Source organism: Podarcis vaucheri (genome assembly GCF_965113315.1).
Source record: "Podarcis vaucheri genome assembly, chromosome: 7".
Taxonomy (NCBI): Eukaryota; Metazoa; Chordata; class Lepidosauria; order Squamata; family Lacertidae; genus Podarcis; species Podarcis vaucheri.
The window spans coordinates 40,329,983-40,352,193 of NC_138765.1; the positions used below are offsets into that span (position 1 = coordinate 40,329,983).

Below are 22,211 nucleotides of genomic sequence, written 5' to 3' on the forward strand. Positions count from 1 at the left end.
GGCACCAGTTTGTGGCAGCTGCTGTAGATAAGGCCACAAAAATGGCTAGCTTCAACTGCAGACAATTTACTCAGAAGGAAATTCCATTGTATTCAGCAGGACTTCAGCGGATGGGCAAGGGCTTGCAGGAAGAGAGGGGCTGATGCTGCTTAGTCAACTGGTCCTTCGTTCCTGATGCGTCGTCATCCTGGCCCAGGAGGCTGGTGCCTGTGGCTGGAAGTTCCCAGCAGTCTCTACTACAGCCATGTCCATGCCTAGTTGCTGCCCTTCTGGGCCTCCTGAGCTTTGTAGGCAGCAGGAGGTAGCCACTGTCAATGGGCTTGGCGTCTCTCTGCCTCTGCAGATTCTCCTGGATTTCAAAGGGCAGCTTTTGCTGTGCCAACACCACTACCCTCAGGCTGAGGCCTCTGAGTGGCGCATGTGCATCTACTTCTGCCTGCCTTGTTGCCTCCCATGTCCATCTAGGCATCCCAGTCAATGCTCCCCACCATCATCAAATTCCTCACCTGCCCTTCATGCCAAGCCAAGGCAGCTTTCAACAATTAAAGCACAACGTTCAGAACAGTAGGTCCCAAAATGGGCAGTGGGATTACCCAGGGCTGCTGGGTAGTGAACCAGTATGATCCCCAATCTGTCCCAATTACCCAAGGCCACTCCACATCCCCACTGTGTTCCAGCATCACACCTGAACAGAAAATGCCCTCCTGTGCAGGAGCCACAATTGGCACTCACCAGCCCTGCTTGCTTAGTCTCCAACCATCCCTTATTGAGCATGAAAGCGCTAAAGGGGCTTTAACTTGTGTTCAAGTGAATGTGTGGCAAAGTCAATGGGGTGATGTACACCAAGTTACTGAAATAAATATATATGTATAAGTTGTTGCGGGATTGTCCTTCATGTATGGCCCCATGCTTGATGTTAACCACCAGAAAGCATCTACTCTGTGCAGGGTGGATAAAAATCAATGATTTAAAAATATATTTTTTAAAAATGGATTTTTTTTATTACTTAAATCTGATAAATCAGACTTTTTTTATTTAAATCGGATGTTTAAAATAAAATGCTTTTGGAGGAAAAATCTTTCTAAAGATAGTTTTCTATTTAAGTTACATTATAGTCCAAAGGCTATTCATCAGGAAATAAGGATTTGTTTAATTTTTTTCATGTGTGCTAAATCAGTTGATAGGTTTTTTTTAAACAAAAAATGTTTAACCATATCAGTTAACAGACATGGATGCATATGCTATAATGTTATTACTTTAGTTAAATAATTTGTTTAAATTGTTGTTAAGGAAATGATTATTTTTCTCCTTCCAATAAAGTACAGCAGAAAAATAGTCCAAATATAAACAACCATTTCATAACTACCTGTCTTTGTGTTTCTGATAGTATAACCAAATCAGTAATTTTTGATATACCGGAAGTGAGTGTTCCGGTTTTCGAAAATTCTTTTGGAAGCCGAACGTCTAACGGGGTTTCCACAGCTTCTGATTGGCTGCAGGAGCTTCAAACGTTATGGAAGTTGAACGGACTTCCGGAACGGATTCCCTTCAGCTTCCAGGGTATGACTGTATTCAGGCTTTGACATGGCAGAATGTTGTTTGACATAGCCAACCTACGTATACAGGCTCTGTCCTTGTCTCAGTGATAAAAGCCAAATCCCTAACAGTCCGTCACACTTAAGGTGACCAAGCTATGGAGCCTTGGTCCTGTTATGCAGATGACGGGGTGGGGCTATGCAGATAGGGCGTGTCTCACTTCTCAAAAGGTTCCCACCAAAGACCTTTTCACCCCTCTTGCCACTGCTGCCTGTTCTCCTCTCCAAGGGTGTGAGCAATGTTGAGAATCAGAGGAAGGATAATCCTGCTCCCGCCTTTGGTTTCCATTGACATCTCCTCCTGTGCAGTGCTGGGGACTGGGTGCATAGTGAAGGGGACATTGAATGGGCAGTGGTGGAAGTGGCAAGGAACGCAGGGTGGTGCTTGCCCAAGAGCCCTGCTTCCCTCCCCACCCCCAAAACAATCTGGAACTGATGCTTCTGGTGGAAGCAGATCAGGGGGGTTTTTGTATAGCAGGCAAAGTCAGCTGAAAGTGTTTTGTCGGTGTGTTCGCTTACAACAGCTGGTTTCTGCTCAAAAGGAAAGGGCTTTTCCCTTATTGATTTTTTTGTTTTAATCCTTGCATCTGGCAGTCTCCTGGAGGAGGTATAAAGAGAGAGAAAGATAAGGTGCACTTTGCTGGAAATCATGTCCCGAGGTCACTGTAAAAATGCAAGAGACGCAGCGTTGCCTCTTGATAGTTGGGCTTTGAATGTGTTTTGCAGCAAGACTGTTTCCTCCACAAGTTGGGTATTTGATAATGCACAGAGCCCTTCCGAGTGCAAAGTGTGGGTGGGGACTGTGAAACAGAAAGCGGTGCAGACTCTCGCAGCGTTTGTGGGACATGAATATCTGGGTGCTTGATGTGAGATGATGCAAATAAACCCACGCCGGTCCAGACCGTGGGTTTGCCTGTTCCAGCACTCTGCTTTCAGGCAGAGCAGGCCGGATGCTTCTGGGGGCCCCAGCTACTCTATACATTTAAAGCAGCATGATACCACTTTAAACAGTCATGGCTTCCCCTGAAGAATCCTGGGAGCTGTAGTTCATTAAGGGTGCTGAGAGTTGTGAGGTGATCCCTATTCACCCATTCCTCATACACAGCTGCATTTCCCAAAGTTGTATAAAAACAAATCTCTCTTCCTAGGCAATTATAACTCTGTGGGGGTAATAGCGGTTCCATAATGTGTCTCAGCACCCATCGCAAACTACAAGATTCCTTGAGGGAAGCCATGTAAATTTATTAACAATGATTTTATTGTTTTATCTTTTTTGTAATCGCCTTTGAGTTTTTCAGGCGGCATGTACATTTTAACTAATAAATAAATGTTTAAAGTGGTGTGATACTGCTTTCAATGTGCGATGCAGACCGGGGCTGGGAATTGCACAGAGAGGCAGCGTATGAGTGCAACCATCTTCCCCCGTTATTTGAGGTAGCCTCTCTGCCCAGCAGCCCTTGAAAGCTTGAATTTGCCTAATCTCCCTTTAAAACCATTGAAGTTGACAGCCATTGCTACCGAAATGCTTTAGCCCAGGAATGAAAGCGCCTTTTCTACCCTGCGGGCCACATATCTAAGGTGGGCATGTCCAAGAAGAAGTGAACATGGCTATAATCTCAAGCCATGTGTGTGTGGACATACAGTTCATACACATACACATTCAGATGATACCTATATACACACAGTCTTGCTCACATGCACTCTCCTCCCTCTGGCCAGACAAAAATAACCTTTGCTTTCTTTTCAACCCTGGTTGCTTGAGAGGGAAGGGGCAGTCATACCTTGGTGACAAAGCGAGCATCTGGCTGGGAATAATGGGAGTTGTTGTCCAATGACAAGACTGCCATGGAGACATAGAGGAAAGTAGAATGTTTTAGGGGAGCAATGTGGAACTTCTTTGCTACTGCTGCAGAAGAGGGGAAATCTGGAGAGAGAGCAATGAAATAGCAATGGGATCGAAGCAAGAAGGGGGACTGTTTGAGTTACGATTTTCAAACGGATGAATAGTGTGGGCTGATCCTTCCAGGTGCTGAGTGCCTTCAAGTCTCTTCATACCGGGAAGAGAGAGGAGCTCTTCCCCCTGCAGAGCTAGGCCCTTAGGGGAGCCAAGGAACACGAAGACGTTGGTTGAGGGATTTGTTTTAATGGGAAGAGCTTTCGCTCAGACACCAGTTTCTACATCCCAAATTTGTGTTACTTGAAACATAAAAGAGCGCAGGGACCCTCAGCAGCAGCAGCAGCCACAATAGTCTTCTGAAACAGGATGTTTTATAGATGTGATTATATATTTTTTAATCTTTTACCTGCTTATGTGATATTCAAATAGGACTGAGTAAATCCTCATGGAAACAGGCGAACTTGTGCACAGGGCCCCCATGTCTACGTGCGGTTTCTGCTTCTTGGGCAGAGCTCATCTAAAGGCAGCTTCCGCACCACTGAGTGGGGTGAAAAGATGGGCCCAGACGGAGCTGTGATGGCTAAGGCAACATGCATATAGGTGGCATCAACCTTTTGGGATGGAGGGAACAAGCCTGGGATACTGAGCACTTCCCCAAAATGGGAACAGTTGGCAATCCCTGGCCACAGAAGGGATGACTCATTTTATTAATGAACATAAGGAGAGCCTGCTGGATCAGGTGGCCCACCTAGTCCAACATCTTGTTCTCACAGTGGCCAACCAGACGCCTGTAGGAAACCCACAAGTAGGAGCAGGGCCCAACTCTCCCCACCTGTGGTTTCCAACAAGTGGTGTTCAGAAGCATTGTCCTCTCCAACCGTGAAGGCAGAGCATATCTAGTAGCTGTTGATCGCCTCCTCCATGAATTTGGCCTATCCTCCTCCCAAGCCCTCCAAGTTGGTGGCCATTGCTGCCTCCGGAGGGAGTAATTTCCACAGTTTGCCATCCATCATTTTATAAATGTCTATCATTTCACCCCTTGTTCACCTCTTCTATAAACTCAGGAAGTGTGTGGTGCAGGCCCAGTGAGCAGTGTGTCCTGGGGAGAATCCAGATACAGAGGCCTAGATGGCCTGAGGTTCCCCAGTCCTGTTTTGCCCCCTTCTGACCTGCTACCCAACCATCATCCTCTCTGTCTCTCACATTACAGATTCTCTTTCTCTTTCTCTCTCTCTCTCTCTCTCTCTCTCTCTCCCTCCCCCCCCCCCCCGCCTTGGAGTTTTGTTACAATCTGCAGTACATGTGTTTTGAGTAGGGATAGGTGGATCAGTTTGTTTGTGATCTGTTCTCGGTTTTGCACCTGCTCATCCATAAGTCCCTCATTGATCTGCAAAGGAACCCACATGAAGATGTGCATTAAAATACACATTTTAGCTCCATGCATATGTTTTTGAATGTATTTTATTCTAAAACTACACAGTTCGGTGCTTTTATGAACAAAGAACTGTATTGCAAAATTCAGAGGAGTGTGAAAATCTGAAGAATAATGAATTGGATCAACTTCCGTTGGAATTTCTCAAACATTCTGTTTTGGCATGTGGATTTCTTTCCTGAACATATGAAACTGCCCTGCTGAGTTACACTAGCCCAGGTACTCTTATCCAGCCCTGCATTGTTTAAGGGAATACAGCTTTCTGCAGCTCTCAGCCAGGGGTTTTCTTATTGTAGCCCTACCTGGATTGAACTTAGAGCGAAGCCTATTCTCTAGTACTTGAACTTTGCCATATTAGATGCTTCAATAAATGTGCTAAGTGTCCGTTTTGCAGATAGAAGTGGTTAAGTGGGCATATATGGAGAAAGGCGACCCCACATGAAACTGCATTGATAAAAGGTGTTCTGAGCATGGACATGTGATGCTTCTGTTGCCATTGAGTAGCCAGAGCCTATGACAGCCTTCCCATCCTGATGCCCTCCAGATGTTTTGGACTGCATCTCCCATCAGCCCCTGCCTGCCTAACTGTGTGATGCTGAGGGTTGATGAGAGAGCTGTAGTCACAATCATCTTGAGGTCCCAAAGGCTGTGTCTTCCCCAGGTTTGGGGCCTGAGTCCTGACCCTTCTTATTAGATAAATCAAGCTCTCTTTATGACGCATGCATACATCTGTCTCCTTTCCCTCAAAGGAATGGCCTCTCAAAAGTGGCCTATTACGGATGATTAGTATGTTTGATGGTTCCCATCTGTTGTCCACTGTCTCCATGGTGCTAGAATTGTGGGATATTTTTCTGCTATTTATTTATCAAAACGTTTCTCAACCTCTTTGCATGTCAAGTTTCAAGGCTTGTATTCAGTAACTCTAAAAGCATAAGCAACTTAAAATTCAATAAAGGTTTTTTAAAAACGTAGCTGTTGACCCATAGCAGAATTAAGGTCACAACAGCCCACTAAAGGCCCTGGAAACATAGATATCTTCTTAAGAGGCACAGCAATGCCATCAGTGTTTTAAGTTTATTTGAATGCCACCTCCCCACCCCACCCCCCAAAAAATGTGGCCAGAGTATCTCACAGTTTATCAAATGAACAATCTGTATATATTCAAAGCACATTAGGAACAGCTATAAATAAGTACCAAAAATAATAATCCATAGTGTTGTGTAAAACAATACAGATAAGCTAAGCTAAGCTAACTGAATAGCTTAAATGAAACAATACAAAGAAGCCAATGTAACTAAATAAGTGAAGCTAAGCAGAATATGAAAAAAGAAGCCTAGCATAGGATGCTCCACTCTGTTCCAGATGATGCACCTGTATCAGGTGGTTTGGTTCCAAGACGGCATATTCAGCATCCAAGAACCTCACCCCCATCTCCCACCTGGAGTAGTGCAGACACACACACCCTGGCTTTTACCACACGGCAGTCAGCAACTTTCTTTCCCCACTTTCCCGCCAAGCGACACACATCCAACCAAGCTGGGGGTTGTCATGAGTCTCAGGGTGTCTCCTGGCTCAGGAGTGGCATGCCAGGCAGTGATGGGTACGGAGGGGTAACTGGAGGATGATATGGGAGGGGCTGAGAGTTGGGTACAGAGGCCGGAGGAGGTGGGTACTGTCCCCTGCTGGGGAAGCAGGACTCCCATCTCCCCTCTTCTGTCCTGGAGAGAGGAGAGCACCAATAGAATCCAAGGGGCAGCGAGAGGCATCAGTCCACCACTAGGGATGGAGAGTCAGAAGGAAGGGGCACAACCTGGTCACCCAGGACCCAGAAGTACTCCCATTGCTGGGAACAGGCACATCCTCCCTGATGCAATGAGCTCCTGCGCATGCGCAGTCTCACAAGGCCTAAGAGTCTTGTGAGTAAGCGCAGCTTGGCTCGGCTTTCAAAGCTTGGCAGGTGGGTGTGTCAACCTATTGGAACAGCTTCATTGCTTTTGTGCCGCTCTCAACTCATTGACCTGATCTTAAATTTGGACCGCTGCTGCTTGTCCAGCTAGCCTCACCTCTGCCTGTTGCTGAGGCCGAGCATAGCGGCTGCTGTGACCCATTGCCTGTTGCTGAGCCGAGATGTCTTCTCTGCGTCTATCAAGATCTCTCCCTTTTTCTCTAGTCAGTGCTTCCGTCATCTTGGTGGGAGCTAGGGCAAGGGCTGTGAAATAGGCTCAGGGTAGTGCCTCACTCTAATGGCAACCCCAAAGTGGCATCCTCAGAATGGCATTTCGCAGCAGGGATTCTCCACCCACAAGCCAACCACTGCCTGTACTGTGCTGCTGGAGCTTGTAAGAAGAAGACTCACCAGGATGCAACAAGGGGGGCATTCAGATGTGGGGAATGTTGCATTAGTTTTTCCGGTTATAGTGCTAGTGCTTCTGTCCCATTTTCTAATATCCTTTTCACACTGCACTACCTGTTGTGTTATGGAACTGTGGCTTTTTGAACGCTATACCAGCATGTCATGCTAAATTTCATCCACACCAGTGGCTGTGATGTGACACAACAATGAGCATCACTGAACTGCATCACTATTCTCCCACCCCTTCTGTACAGGCCTGCTGCATGATTTCCCCCATGAAAACAGCAGGACAGAACTGCCTCTCCGATATACTGCCCCAAATTTTGTCACTTTAACTCCTGCGATTTTCTGGGTAAAGGGAGCTGCAAACAGGTATTTTTTCTTTCTTTCTGGAATCAAATATCATGAGAATGAGCACAAAACAAGCACTGAATTCTGTTAATTTTCCGGAAGTGGCTTTTGCATCGTGTGAGAGCTCGGCTGTGATATGGAAGTGAACAGTTAGGGAAACATTGGGGAAATGGAATAAACGGTTGTGTGAATGTGGTCGCTGTGTCTTCCAGCAGGGCTGGTGCACTCTGCCTTGTAAGTTCTTTCATTGCAGGCCTGCTCACCCCAAGCCAAGCCCCACCTCTGCCATCCAAAAGTGCTTTAATAGCAGAGGCCTGCCCTGTTTGATAGCTGGCAAACGTTTTTGTCCAATTTTCCCACTTGATTTGAGTTGGATCAGCATTTGTATCAGTCATGGAAAAAACCCTAATTGGATTCATTATTCAAATTCAGGAGCGCACTGCGTATACTTCTCAATTCTCTTTCATCCCCTCATCCGTTGTTCCTGGAAGTTTGACACACACACACACGCATGCATGGGGAACTTTAAAAGAGATTTCTCAGCGCAGCCTCTCTTTGGTACATTGACTTTTAAAAATATGTCTTGATTGCGTACAGCCAGCTCCCATCTTTGGCAAAAAAAAAAAAGATATTCTCATCTGCACTGAAAAATATAAAAGTATTAAATCTCGGCGGTAGAAATATATCTAGTCATTCCTCCAGGTGGTTAATAGTTAGTGGATGTAATATCCATCAAAAGCACTGAAGAAGTAACATGCTCCTGTGGCACTCCAGCATCAAAGTCAAAAGGTAGGAACACAGTGTTATTACAGAAATTAGAGATGGAGAAAGCCTATTATCTTGTGGGACCAGTCAGGATTGCAGTGGCTCTTAGAACGCAGTCTCTGCTCCTCTGCATCAGCCCACGCTGCCATATATGACTTCACGCGTTCCAAGGTCTTGGGTAAGAGAATTTTCACCTTCCCAGTCCCCTTCTGCCTCTAGATATGTGCGAAAAGGAAGTAAGCAACCCCTTTATGCAAGGGCAGCCCACATGGTGCCCACCAGATGTTGCGGGAAGCCATCACTGTTCAAAGTGGAACGATACTGGTTTAAATGTGTGGGGCGGGTGAGGACTTTCTCTTAGGTATATGTGGAAGGAAAGTTAGTTTTCGACTGTCAGGCGAGGTGTAATTTATTCAGTGGGAGAAAGCCCCATTAAGTGCAGAGTTTGTGCATAAGGTTGGGATAATTTTAAAGTTCCTAAAGCAAGGAAATGCAAATTGAAACCATTCCTGCCCTTGGGGGGCGGGGGGGGGGCAACCAGAGAAGCCTTAACCTTGCACAGTGACACACAGGAGTGAAAGAATCCAGAGCACTTTATATCCTACCATTAATTGGATCACTACAATTAAAGGTCACAAATCAGGAAATAAGGCCATGGTTTGAAAGTAGGCAAACCCCACGCTATTACTGCCTGATAATTTCAGCCGAAGCACACATGGCACACTCACATATTCATGTTTGTTTGACATCTGCCCTTAATTTTATCAAGGGGTCCTTTTATTTATGTAAGCAATTTGTATTCCACTCCTCTTCAGCAGACCTCAGTGCAGATCAGCACGGTTCCGATGTCTGGGGAGGTGGGGAGCACGTAGCAGGTACACAGTCCATACCTGAGCCCTTTGCCAAAGAGGAAGGCGAGATATGTCACTTTAATATGTTTAGGTTACACCTGGCAATAGTTACACGCAAAATAGACTCATAGAAATTGATGGATAGGACTATGCCACATCCATAGCATATGCTTAAAGTTCTATGATACCAGAGTTTCACCTCTCCCCCACAGCCCCCAAGAATTCTGTGTGGGAATGTTCAGGGTGGCAGGAGAGGATATACTGTTTATTAATATCCTTCCTAATTTGTGCTAGCAAGTTCCTTTACTTAGCAGAGTGCATTCCCTTTACACAGCAGAAAACTAGTTGCAAACCCGTGTGAGTTTCTTAAAACAATACGCAGTTCAATCTGGCTTGTCCAGATTGCAATGTGTTCTAATATTTTCCTGGTGAGACCCCTTGAATCCCTCCTAAAAGAATAAAGACACCACAGTCTTATTCATAAGCAATAAAAAGAAAGTTTACTCATGACCAGGCAGAGCACAGTGTGACCCCTGAAAGCAGGCTTAAGGCTTAAAGTTACAAATGTATAAAAACTGGTTTACCCCATAAGGGAGATGACCTGAGGGACTGCTTGGTTGGCAGCCAGCAGTTCATTCCAGGAAGTTCACAGGACAAAAAGAAGATGGAAAAGAGGGAGAGTGGCAGCATGCCATGGCCTTTTGCCAGGTCTGGAAAGGTCACGCCCACCCACTAATCACATGCAAAGAAGGATGCTCCAGGCCAGGAGGAACAGGAAGTTTGACTGGCTGGACCAAACATCCCCTTGCATGTCCCCTCTAGGAAAGCCAGGAATGTTGTATTTGACTGCTCCCAGTGGATTACATCCCACATTCTGTAGTTTGTTAAGGGTGCTGAGAGTTGCTTTTGAGACCCCTACTCCCCACAGAACTACAGTTCTCAAGAACAGTTGAACAATCAGTCCTTTTCCCAAGGCACCTGTAAGGCTTTTTCAACATATGGTGCCAGTGTGACCTAACTCAGGTCCATTCATTTCAATGGCTCTGCTGTGAATATAATTTAGGTGGCTGTAGCCCTGCAAATCTGAATAACTATTTGGGGAAGGGCTGTAGCTCAGTGGTAGAGCATCTGCATTGCATGCAGAAAGTCCCAGGTTCAAGCCCCAATGGCATCTCCTGATAGGACTGGAAGAGACCCCTGTCTGAAACCCAGGAGAGCCTCTGCCAGTCTGTGTAGACCATGAGTAGGCAACCTAAGGCCCGTGGGCCAGATGCAGCCCAATTGCCTTCTCAATCCGGCCCGCGGACGGTCCAGGAATCAGCGTGTTTTTACAGGAGTAGAATGTGTCCTTTTATTTAAAATGCATCTCTGGGTTATTTGTGGGGCCTGCCTGGTGTTTTTAGATGAGTAGAATGTGTGCTTTTATTTAAAATGCATCTCTGGGTTATTTGTAGGGCATAGGAATTCGTTAAAAAAAAAATTCAAAATATAGCCAGACCCACCACATGGTCTGAGGGGCAGAGGACTGGCCCATGGCTGGAAAAGGTTGCTGACCCCTGGTGTAGACAATACTGAACTAGATGGACATATGGTCTGAGTCACTATAAGGCAGCTTCCTACATTCCTAAGAGCAGGCATCTGGGTCTGGATTGCTTTTGGGTGCAAGCAGACTCATCATTCACACAGTCGCTGGTCCTTAAATCTGATGGAATCGTGCACCCCCTTCATTTATTTTGTTGGTTAGGCATGCCTCATACTTAACGATTTGCAGGCTGCGGTGAGATTCAGAAAAGAATGTTTCATGCAAGCAGTTTGGAGCACCTTTCTTGGCCCCAGGAAAGCCCTGTGGCAATTTCTTCGGCGTAGCTGGGAGCAGGCGTTGTTGGGAAAGTCTCGATAACTGATAAAACTGCTGCTGCTTCCTCACTGGTTTCCTTGAGGCAATTCGCCTGCCCTTGATCAGCACCAGGTTTGGGTTGGTTTTCTTAGTTTTTTTAGTTTTTTACTGAGCAACTCGAGGTTTCAGAGATATGAATGAGAGACTTGGGGATTTGAGAGAAGAAGGCCAGGGGCAGAACCGCTGCTTCTGTCATTCCAGTTCCACCACCTTATGAAAGTTGGGTTAACCGTTTTTGGAGACTGAGAGCTGAGGCCCAAATCATATCTCATGCAGCCTGATGTTGTTGTCGTCATTATTATTATTGTCATCATCATCATCATTTGCCCACCTAAGGTCCCAAAACGCGTTGCAGCCATTATAACACAATTACAATTACTGGGTTGCAAAAATACACATCTTAGGTATCAAATTATTATTCTTACTTTATTTATTTATATCCCACCTTTTTCCCAGATGAGGACTCAGGGTTGTTTTGCCATTTCAAAATCCCTGCAAGAGTTCTGGGGCACATCTCTCCAACAACACAGTGCTGCTGACCTGACTTTGCAAGTTCATTCACAGGCTGTGGTGTTTCCCCTCTTCCATCAAGCCTTTGAGGAGAGCTTTCAAAGGCCGTGAAGCTCTTTATTTGTTGGGAAGGGAACAAGGAAACTCATTCCTGCATTGCTTAGAACACACTATTTTTCTCCCTCTCCTCACACACTCTGCTGTGGAATCTCTCAGCACAGCTCTGGAAGATAAGAGGAAATACTGCTACATCACTCAAGCAGTCGGTGGCTTCTGCAGCTGTGAAATTTGTGACCTGCCACAAATGACAGAATGAGATGATCAGGTTGGGTGGAGGAGCATTTGTTTCCACAGTCCTACAATATTTGGCCCATCCCTTGCTGGTGTGAGAGGTAGTGTGGCATATAGGTTAGCATCTCAGGCTTGGACCTTGGAAGCCAGAGTTGAAATCTCCACTTGGCTGTGAACCTCCCTGGGTGGCCTTGGACCAGTCACCATCTCACAAAGTTGTTGTGAAAAATAGAGGTGGGGGGATCACATATGCCTCCATTTTCAGCTTCTTGGAGGAAAGATGGGTTAGAAATGTAACAACAACAACAAGTATGATATAGCCTTGTGTGGCTCTCAGTCAACAATGGAAAAAAGCCCCCTGTGTTTCTTTTCCCTGGCTTGAGGGGGGGTGCGCTTTTCCCCCCACTGAGATCTTCTTTCCAGCTTGGCGATGTCCTGATTTCCTACCTCTGCCGCTTGAGCTCCACGTCTGAGCCGAAGAGCAAAGCACAATTGACAGACTCCATATCAAGTGCCGAGAAGGCCTCAGAGATCTTGTCAACTTCGCTTTGCCCTTCCTGTTGTGTCTGGGATCAAACAGCCGGAGTGTGGAGAAAAGCACCGCGGAGCAGGGGGAAAGTGGAGCGACAGAGCCATGCGAGAGCCCTGCGCTCGGGGCGCCCAGACAAATAAGAATCCAAAAGGACACCTTTCAGGGCATATTTTCCATAAATGCACAATTACGAAACAATTTGACACGGGGCAAGGGAACTGTCTACAGCATCCATTTTTAATGAGTGTAAACAGATAAATTATAAATAGCACAAATATTACGGAACAGTTAAATATTAATTGCCAAAATTAATGTTCTCGGTGCTTTCTTCTCCGACTTAAACACTGCTGCCATTCCAGCAAACTGAGAAGCTGCTAGTAAAAGTGAGCAATGTGAGCAGGCTACTGGGGTGGGGGCACGAGGGGAGGACCAGAAAGGAATGGGGGTTTAGGGTTGCCTTTTCCTGACATATCAGGGAAAGCTGAAACATTTCCAGCCACCCAACCCCCCACAGAGGTGCTGCTGGAGTTTAGGAATGCAAAGATAATATTTGTCCTCCGCTTTGTCTGGCAAGTAAAACTGTGATGTCCTCAAGGGATTTTCTTGTTATAATTCTGGTGTAGATAAAAGAACCTAAGAAAAGCCTGCTGGATCAGGCCAATAGGCGATCTCATCCAGCATCCATGTTTCACAAGGGCACTGTCTCCTCCTACAATTTCCAGCAGCTGATATTCTGAAGCATCCCTGCCTTCAACTGTGGAGGCTAGTAGCCATTGGTAGCCATAAATGTCGAAGTGGTGCAACTGTACAGCCAGCACAAAATATTTTTCCACCCTCAATATAGCATGACTTTAGAGGTGTGACACAACAGCCTCAGGGCTATATCAGATTCGGGGGGGGGGGTATATACCTGTCTGAGCACACACTGATTCATTGCTTGGCACCCTTAAAACAGTCACCAGCTGACTGCTTGAGCATAAGAAGAGCATGCATTACTTTTGAGTAAGGCCTGCCCCAAATGCAGATCAGCTTCCAGAGACACTTATCAAGTAAAGCCACTTCCGGGCCTGCCCCAGGAGGTGGGGTTGCGGGCATCACGCCCTTCCCCATGTGAGCGAACAAGGGAATCCCGTCCGGCCGCGCCTCCCGGCCAGCCAATCGGCTGGCTGGAGGGGGTGTGGCTTGCCCTATTTAAGGCCGGAGTGGAGGGGGCTCGCCCTCTCTTCTCCGGCTAGCCCCACGTTTCGCCTACCAGCTGATCACTTCAGGAATCCATCGGTGCACCCTTGTTACCTCGTGGAGCATTTTGCAGGAGCTCTGCGGAGCGCTCCTTTGTTCAACTACCTGAGCTGAAATCACTATCAGGGAATTCTTTTCGCCCTGCCCGCTTGCGTGCTCCGTCTCACCGCAAGCCAAAAAGAGCTGAAATCGCTTGGGTTTTTTTGGGGGGGGACTTATGCTCGTAGGTCTCCTGCAGTTGGAGGAAGGATCAATCATCGCGTCTGCAGCCCATGTGCTGCAGCTACACCTCCGATCTCCTGGTGGATTACAGTCTTCGCTTCAGTACCTACAGCGCGCACGCACCCTTCCGTCCCGCCTCTAGACACACTCGCTGCCACAGGGTCGCCCAGCCTTCGGGTTGCCCAGCCGCCAGCCTAATAAAACTTCACCTCTCTGACTTTCGTTGCATGGTGCTGTTAATATGGCCATTCACACAACTGCTGAGATCACATTGTAATGAGTGGGATATAAATTCCCAAAATAAACAATATGAAATTAAAACCTTTGCACACTGGCAAGTCAAGTTGAAGACGTGTGCAATCTCTCTCAGTTTGGCATAATTGCTCTGCAGTTATTGTCTACTTAATTTATCCCCAATTTGTTAGTCCGGCAGGGCCCTGGGGGCTGGGCCATGAATTCTTGCCCCCAGTCACTAGAAATCTTTTTCAGGCCCATCTCTGGCTCCAAGGTTCCAAGCAGGCATTGACCCCACATTTTAAATTAACACCTTCACAACTGTAAGGGCTTAAGACTTTGGATTTTAACATCAAAAGCGAGAGTTCTTTGGATATTGGATTCTACTCTGTTCTTGGCCAGTTGCTACATAAATTCAGCCCTGAGTTCCTCCCTGATAATCCTAACCTTATATAGCCACGATCAGATAAATTGAGCTTCAGGAAATAGGGTTTATTGTGTGTGTTTTACCCATTGCTAGTTAGAGAACAGGGGCCATATCAATCCAACCCTTTCAGATCAAACAGTCATGTAAAGATTCCCTTTTCCTACTTCCTATCTCCGTAGCATTGAAGGCATACAATTCCACACGGCCACATGTGGTTTTCCTAAATCTTACACTCTATAGCTACAGTAAGTTGCTTTTTTGGCAGCTGAGGCTGTCTGGATTTGATTTTAAATCTATATTCTGCTGGCTACTAACACAGTTGCAAGCGTTATCGTATATTCCAACAATCTGCAACCTAGTTTACATAGACAAAATGTTTGCCATAAATAATAAAGTCCATTGTTTGTGGCAGAATTTAAACCCATCAAATAACTTGCAATTTTGTATCCAAAATACTTTGCCTCTTCAATCATCCCACTCAAGAAGTGCATATTAAGAAAGGGAATACTTTGTCCTCTGTTCTAGTCATTTGCAAACTGCTTCCACTTTTCATAATGGTTGCTTATTATGCTTGCCGTTTTATATCCTGGATGGAATTTGGCCAAAGGTGTCTATTTAAACACCAAAAGGAGCGTACCCAGCCAATCTACTGAATGGGAACATACAACATTTCCCCATATGTTCGTTAACTCAACTTCGGCTGTAATTATTGGTCACATTTTTTTGGATGACCTCTCTATGGAGAAGCATAAACCTGATTGGCAACTGAGGCAATATGAGAAAGAAGAGAAGTCTCTGATGGATCCTGCCAGTTTATTTTGTTATAAAAACCCATGATTAGTGGTAAAAGTTCAACCGTGGCTCTCTTTTGTCTTCAGATATTCAGGAGGACAGGAAGAAATAAGGGGTTCCAGGGGTGACTGCAGAATCTGCAATGCAAGATACAACCACAGCATCTCTCACCAATGCTTGTCAGAATACCTTCAGTGAAAGGATGCTGGCCACCACTGAAGGCAAATCTGTTCCACTCCTAAACAGCTCTTACCATAGCCCTGACGTTTCACCAAAATTCACTTCTCTCAGATTTCTGTCTACTGGCAGTCCTGCCCTGCAGAGCAAGACAAGGCTGCTGGATCAGGCAAAAGGGCTATCTAGTCCAGTGTCCTATTCTTGCAGTGTCCGCCTAGATGCCCATGGGAAACCTCAAGGAGGTTTCAAGCACAAGGGCCCTCCTGCCATTTCCAGCAACTGGTATTCAGAAGCATTGCTGCTTCCAGCCATGGAGGCAAAGCATAACAATTGTGGCTGAAAGCCATTGATAACCTTCTCCTCCATATATTTGTCAAATTCTGCCTTTAGTTGGGAGCCGTCCAGAGTGGCTGGGGAAACCCAGCAAGATGGGCGGGGTATAAATATATTATTATTATTTATTATTATTATTATTATAGCAGCCAGGACCCACCATTGGGCTTTGGGCCACCTTCAGTTGGGCCTCAGTCCTCCTGCCTGCCCAAGTCCTGCTCCTCACTTTCCTGCCCTTTAGCTGCACCAGATGGGACCAGTTCCAGGAGAGGCATCGCCTTGTATGTTGAGCAAAGGTGGCCAGGAGAAACATAAATATTTCGGGAAGCAGGGGATGAGAAGGGAAAGAAGGCCTTCCTCAGGAGAAAGGGCTGGAGAATGTATTGAAGAAAATGACAAAGTGAGCCAGAAGGATATTATTTAATAATTACTAATACTATGTAATTGAGTTTGACCAAACTGTGGGCCGTAGTGGAAGACAGGAGTGCCTGGCGTGCTCTGGTCCATGGGGTCACAAAGAGTCGGACACAACTAAACGACCAACAACAAAAACAACAACACTATGTAGTAATAATAAGCTGATATTAAAAAATATAATAAACAAATTGGGAAGAGGAAGAAGGAAGGGGATAAAAGAAGAATGCTGTTGTAGGAGAAAGAAGTGGATGTAAAAGAAGGAGGGATGAAAGAAGTTTAATAAATTTATTTCATAAGGGAATAGGTTGTCTGTTGAGTGTGAAAAGGAGAAGGGGAGAAGAAATTACAGGCAATGGGGGAAAATACTTTGGAGAGACGTGTGGAGCCAGGAAGGGAAAAGTATGATTTAACGATTTCCAAAGGTGGATAGGATACCAAATGAAATGATGTCAGTCAGTGACAGCTGATTGTGCCCAACGCTACCTCCACCTGCCACCATTTTGAAACTGCCTCTTCCTCAACATTTATGATAGGCGGGCCTCAAGTGGGTGGAGAAGCTTTCTTTCAATGGTATTGGATACCCTGGGCAGTTTGTGTCATCCGTCAATTTGGAAAACATTCCCCATGCATTCCCTGTGCTATCAGGTGGGGGCTCACGGGACACAGTGCCCTTTCATAGCAAAAGAAAGAAGCAAATCTCCACACAGGGAACACACAACATTTCAAAGAGAAGGGTAGACCAGAAGAATCTGTGGCACCTCCTTTTCTCGGTGCAGGAATCCTGCCTCTCACCTGGCCCAGTGCAATGCAGGCACAAACAAAGCTGCTGTGTTTGCTGATGATGGGGAAGGGTTTGTGGGAAGTGCATCGACTCTAGTACGTCGCAGGTGACAAAAACAGGTGCCCTTGTGTGTTTGCAGTAACTCTTTACTCTTACACAATGTGACTCACTGCCTAACACCTCCCATGCCAACTAGGAAGAGCCTCACATCCAGATTGCCATGCTCACTTGTTGCTGATGCTTGATAGGTTTCTCCTAGTTTCATATTGTCATGGTGTTCATATATGTGTCATTGGGGACACAGGGTGGGTGAGTTATTTGGAATTAGCTTCTGGTCACCTCACTTCCAAGCAGATATTGTAGGACTGGAAAAGGTTGAAAAAAGGGCCAACCAACATGATCAAGTGGGTGGGGCAACTTGCCCCATGAGGAAATGTTTCTGTTTGGTTTACAGAGAAGGCAAGTAAGAAGTTTGTAAAATTAGACATGGAATGGAGAAAGTGGATATAGATCTCCCCCCCCCCCCTGCAGAGGGCGTGTATTGAAGCTGAAGATTGGAAGATTCAGGACAGGAAAAGTTCTTTTTTTCCACTCAGTGCACAGTTAAACGATGGAACTCACTCCCGCAGGAGGCATTAATAGACACCAGCTTGGATGGGTTTAAGAGGATGAAGCAAATTCATGGAGGAAAGGGCTATCTTCGCCTACTAACTTGTAACTGAGGATCGTTGAAGGTTTTTGGAAATAACTGATCACAGATATGGGGGTTGAAGTGAGGATGATTGAGCTCACCTGCATGGAATTTCTGGGCATCCGTGGCTTTAATACTGAGTTAGCAGGGATCTGGGGCAGGGCATTCTCATTGGTGGTGCTGTAGCGTTAGAGTTCCCCTTCCATCTTTGGGGTGGGCTTCATTTCTACTTAGGTTGTGTTTCGATCAACCCTAACATTCTTGTTCCACTGCCAAGCTTTGGCTTGGTTTTTTTTCTTCTTCTGGTTCTTCTGTGTTTTGAGATTATTTTGATTGCAATGTTCTTAATCCTAATTTACTTTGAAAGTCGCCTGGTGAGAGCTCGGCCCTAAAAGGCAGGACTAAAAATAATAATAATTTAGAAATAAGTAGACAGAATACTTTTGTTTTACTCGGTTCTTCAGCATACGGTTGAGGATTTTTTGCAGTGAAACCGAATTCATAGAATCGTAGAGTTGGAAAGGACTCAAGGAGTCATCTAATCCAACCCCCTTTCTTGAAGGAATCGCCGCTAAAGATGATACAATGCCCACAGGTGTGAACTTCCAGTTTGCCCTGTTTGGTTATTGGGTGTTTGGTCTGAAGGCACAAGAGGCCATCACCTTGCTGAAGCTAAGCAGGTCTGGATCTGGTCAGTGCCTGGGTGGGAGACTGCCTGAGAGCCCCCTGGGGTCCATGCTGGAAGAAAGGTAGGAAAGTGTAAGAAAACATAAGAAAATAACTAAGTAAAAAAATAAGTTTCCTGTCCACCCAATAATGACTTGACTGGAAAGCTTTCAGCCATTAGACCTTGCAGAAGGTAAAGCTTCTCACTTCCTGAGTGTCCTTGGCCATGGTTTTGGGGGGGCAGGAGTTTGACAGAACTGAGTTCCTTTACCCTTTTTAATTAAATAATAATAATAATAATTTTGTCTGGGGAGCTAGAACAGATATAAACCCAGTGTCTGAGCAAAAAAATCCACCTATAGTCGTAAAGTTGTGGCCATTTCTAATCCAGATCATTGTCTGCTTGAGTTTATTAATCCCATTTTACATTTAGCCACTGCCCAGCAGGTGGGGAGCGGCATTGCGACTGGGCCCGCAATAAACAAGCAAACTTGATGGTGAGTTTCCCCCACCTTTCTTCCCAGAAAAAAACAACACTGGCCTTGCCCCATTTCAGGCTGTGTGCAGTCAGTCGGTAGGTTGCCTTGAAGAAAAATCAGGAGGAAGGAAACATCTGGAGATGCATGGCAAAAGGAAGCAGGAAAGGGCAGGCACAGAACACCAGCAGAACAGCTCGCCCACATTCATAATTAAAGTCGTAACTTTATGGGAGTCCCAGCAAACATCTAATCTACTTTCATCACTACTGTAAATGTTCTTGAAAGCTACAGCATTGCTCAATTAATTCAGTACAAGATTGAGCACAAGTCTTATCAGTGTATCCCCCACTAATTGATTCCAGTTTTAACCAAAAGGAAGAAAAAGTCAGTGGAATTCCAGTTCCAGTCATGCACATAGTGCCCAGATGCAGTTAACCCTTTCCTGACTCCCAAGATCTAAGGCAGTGGTTCTCAAACTTTTTTCTCTGGGCTACACTTTCATAATAAAGAGTTATTTGCACCACACCTTATTTTTATTGGTAAGAAATACATTGGAAAACAAAAAGCAACAACTCATATTAGTTGCTTGATTTATAACATAGAAAGCAGAAAACAATGGACATGGATCACTCTCAAAATATAATTATAAACGAGCCTCTGACATACATACCTTTACGTATGTATAGAAATTCAGTGCAAGGTATGAGGTTCCACACTGAAATGTTTAAATGTTTCTTTGATTGTCTTTGAATCTTCCCTCCACACTTGCCATCCTCTCTTGCCACACTCTTTGAGAACCACTGATCTAAGCTGGAGTTCAATCTTCAGGTTGCTAAAACAACAGAGATTAATCTTTGGGGATGCAAAGTAGAATCATAGAATCATAGAGTTGGAATAGACCACAAGGGCCATCGAGTCCAACCCCCTGCCAAGCAGGAAACACCATCAGAGCACTCCTGACATATAGTTGTCAAGCCTCTGCTTAAAGACCTCCAAAGAAAGAGACTCCACCACACTTCTTGGCAGCAAATTCCACTGTCGGAACAGCTCTTACTGTCAGGAAGTTCTTCCTAATGTTTAGGTGGAATCTTCTTTCTTGTAGTTTGGATGCATTGCTCCGTGTCCGCTTCTCTGGAGCAGCAGAAAACAACCTTTCTCCCTCCTCTATATGACATCCTTTTATATATTTGAACATGGCTATCATGTCACCCCATAACCTCCTCTTCTCCAGGCTAAACATGCCCAGCTCCCTTAGCCGTTCCTCATAAGGCATCATTTCCAGGCCTTTGACCATTTTGGTTGCCTTCCTCTGGACTTCTTGGATATTTCTGAATGTGAAGATCATTTGTTGGTTAAGTTCTTTACCTAAAAAATAATGCTGTTTTGTTTTGTTTTGTTTTGTTTTGTTTTGACAATGTCATCCCAAGTCAGCAGAGCAATAGACCTGTGGCCTAAGGGCTTCCCCTGAGCTGAGAATCAGACAGAAAGCAAATGATCTTGAGAAAATAAGGATGACTCCAGAAACATTCTCCATAGGCAGCACATCAAGTGACATAATCCTCGTCTTGAAACCTGGGAATGCTGGGAACTCCAACGTTCCCGGGGTTGTGAATGCAAGTCACGGGCAAGCCATCCACACAAGCTGTTGTGAAGGAAGGCCGCCTTGCCGAGTGTGGAGCTGCCCACGTTCCAGAGGGCCATAGCAATTGCTGACCCCGGCTTGTGTAAGAGGAGAAATTGCCACCGAGCTGTAGCTCAGTGGCAGAGCAACTGCTTTGTATGCAGAACCTCCCAGGTTTGGTCCCCGACATCTTCAGGTAGGGCTGGGAGAGAATCTCATCTGGGACTCTGGAGAACCACAATTCTGAACTGGGCGAACTCGTACCTGTGTTCCATGTAGCATGTGACTGTGCCTGACATCCTATACAGGCGGCAAACATTTTCTGTGCAGGTTCCACCCCTGGATACCATGCACATAAACCCGCCCCATTCTGCCCTCTTCCAGGTCCAAAAGTACCTATGCATTTACGGTCACACATCAATTAGGCACAAAATAGTCGCTACCTTTATTCCTTACCTGAGTTGCTTTATTTGATACCGTTTCATAATAGCTGTGGCTTAGTGGTTGTGGTGGTGAGGAGAGGGAAGGGGAGCAGGAGAGAAACAGACTGTGCACTGGGATTTGCAAATACATATTGGACAAGTACCTAATTAATTCAAATGCCAAACAATTCCATGTATGTGTCACCTGCCTTGGTTCTGGGGTGGTGAATCTGTAAACAAGACAGGGAGTGACCAGCCGCAAATGGTGGGTTCCAGAGAAGGGTGGGACCTTCCGTTGGCGTTCAGCAGGGAATTGTGTGAGCTCCAGCAACTTCAGCTATCTCTGTAATTAATCCAGAAGAGAGTAGATGGCACACTAATGAAATCTGCAGATGATTACTAAATTAGAAGGAACTGGAAACACCAGATTTAGGAGCGATAGTGGAAAGAAAATTATACATGAAGTGGGAGACCAGCGCAACATCAAAAAGAGCCTTTTCCGATCTGGGCCATGCAGGGAGGCAGGCAGCTGCCTGTCCCCAAACTACCCGAGTGGAAAAATCACACCCAAACTCTAGCGATTCTGGTGGGACCTTTGCGGTTCCTGAGAGATGCAAACAAATTAGGAGGGGAAAGAGAAGGAGCTAAAGGGATTCCTTCTGCAAGGAAGGCAGTGTAGTCTGAGAAGAGGGCTCTTTTTAGGATTCAAAGCACGCTTTGCAACAGTGTGACGGACAGGAGAGGATGACAGATTCTTTGAGGGTGTGCTTTTACAGAAGTGAATACTTTGGGGCTGTCTGGGTCATGGCTGTGGTGCAGAATTTGGCGGCCAGGTTGCTCACTGGGATGTGACAGTTTGAATATATTGTGCTGATCCTGACCCAACTGCACCAGCTGCCAGTTAGTTTCCGGGCCTAATTCAAAGTGCTGGTTTTTACCTATAAACCCTTAAACAGCTCAGGACCTCAATACCTCAAGGACCGCCTCTCTCCATATGAATTGACCCAGACCCTGTGATCATCAGCTGAGGCTCTTCTTTGGGTGCCTCTCTCACGAGAGGTCTGGAGGGTGGCAGGCCTTTTCTGCAGTGGCTCTCCATTTGTGGAATGCTTTCCCCAGGAAGGCTCTCCTGGCACCTTCATTACATATCTTTAGGCGCCAGGCAAAAACATTTATCTTCAACAAGGCATTTGGCTGATTAATATTCTGTGGTGTTTTAAATGTATCTGTGGAAGG

The 22,211-nt window shown here is 45.7% G+C and overlaps 1 protein-coding gene across 5 annotated transcripts in view; it reads left to right on the plus strand.

Moving 5' to 3' along the window:
• KCTD15 (potassium channel tetramerization domain containing 15) overlaps window positions 1–22,211 on the plus strand; it is a 65,006-nt gene that overhangs the window by 22,770 nt on the left and 20,025 nt on the right. The window lies entirely within an intron of this gene.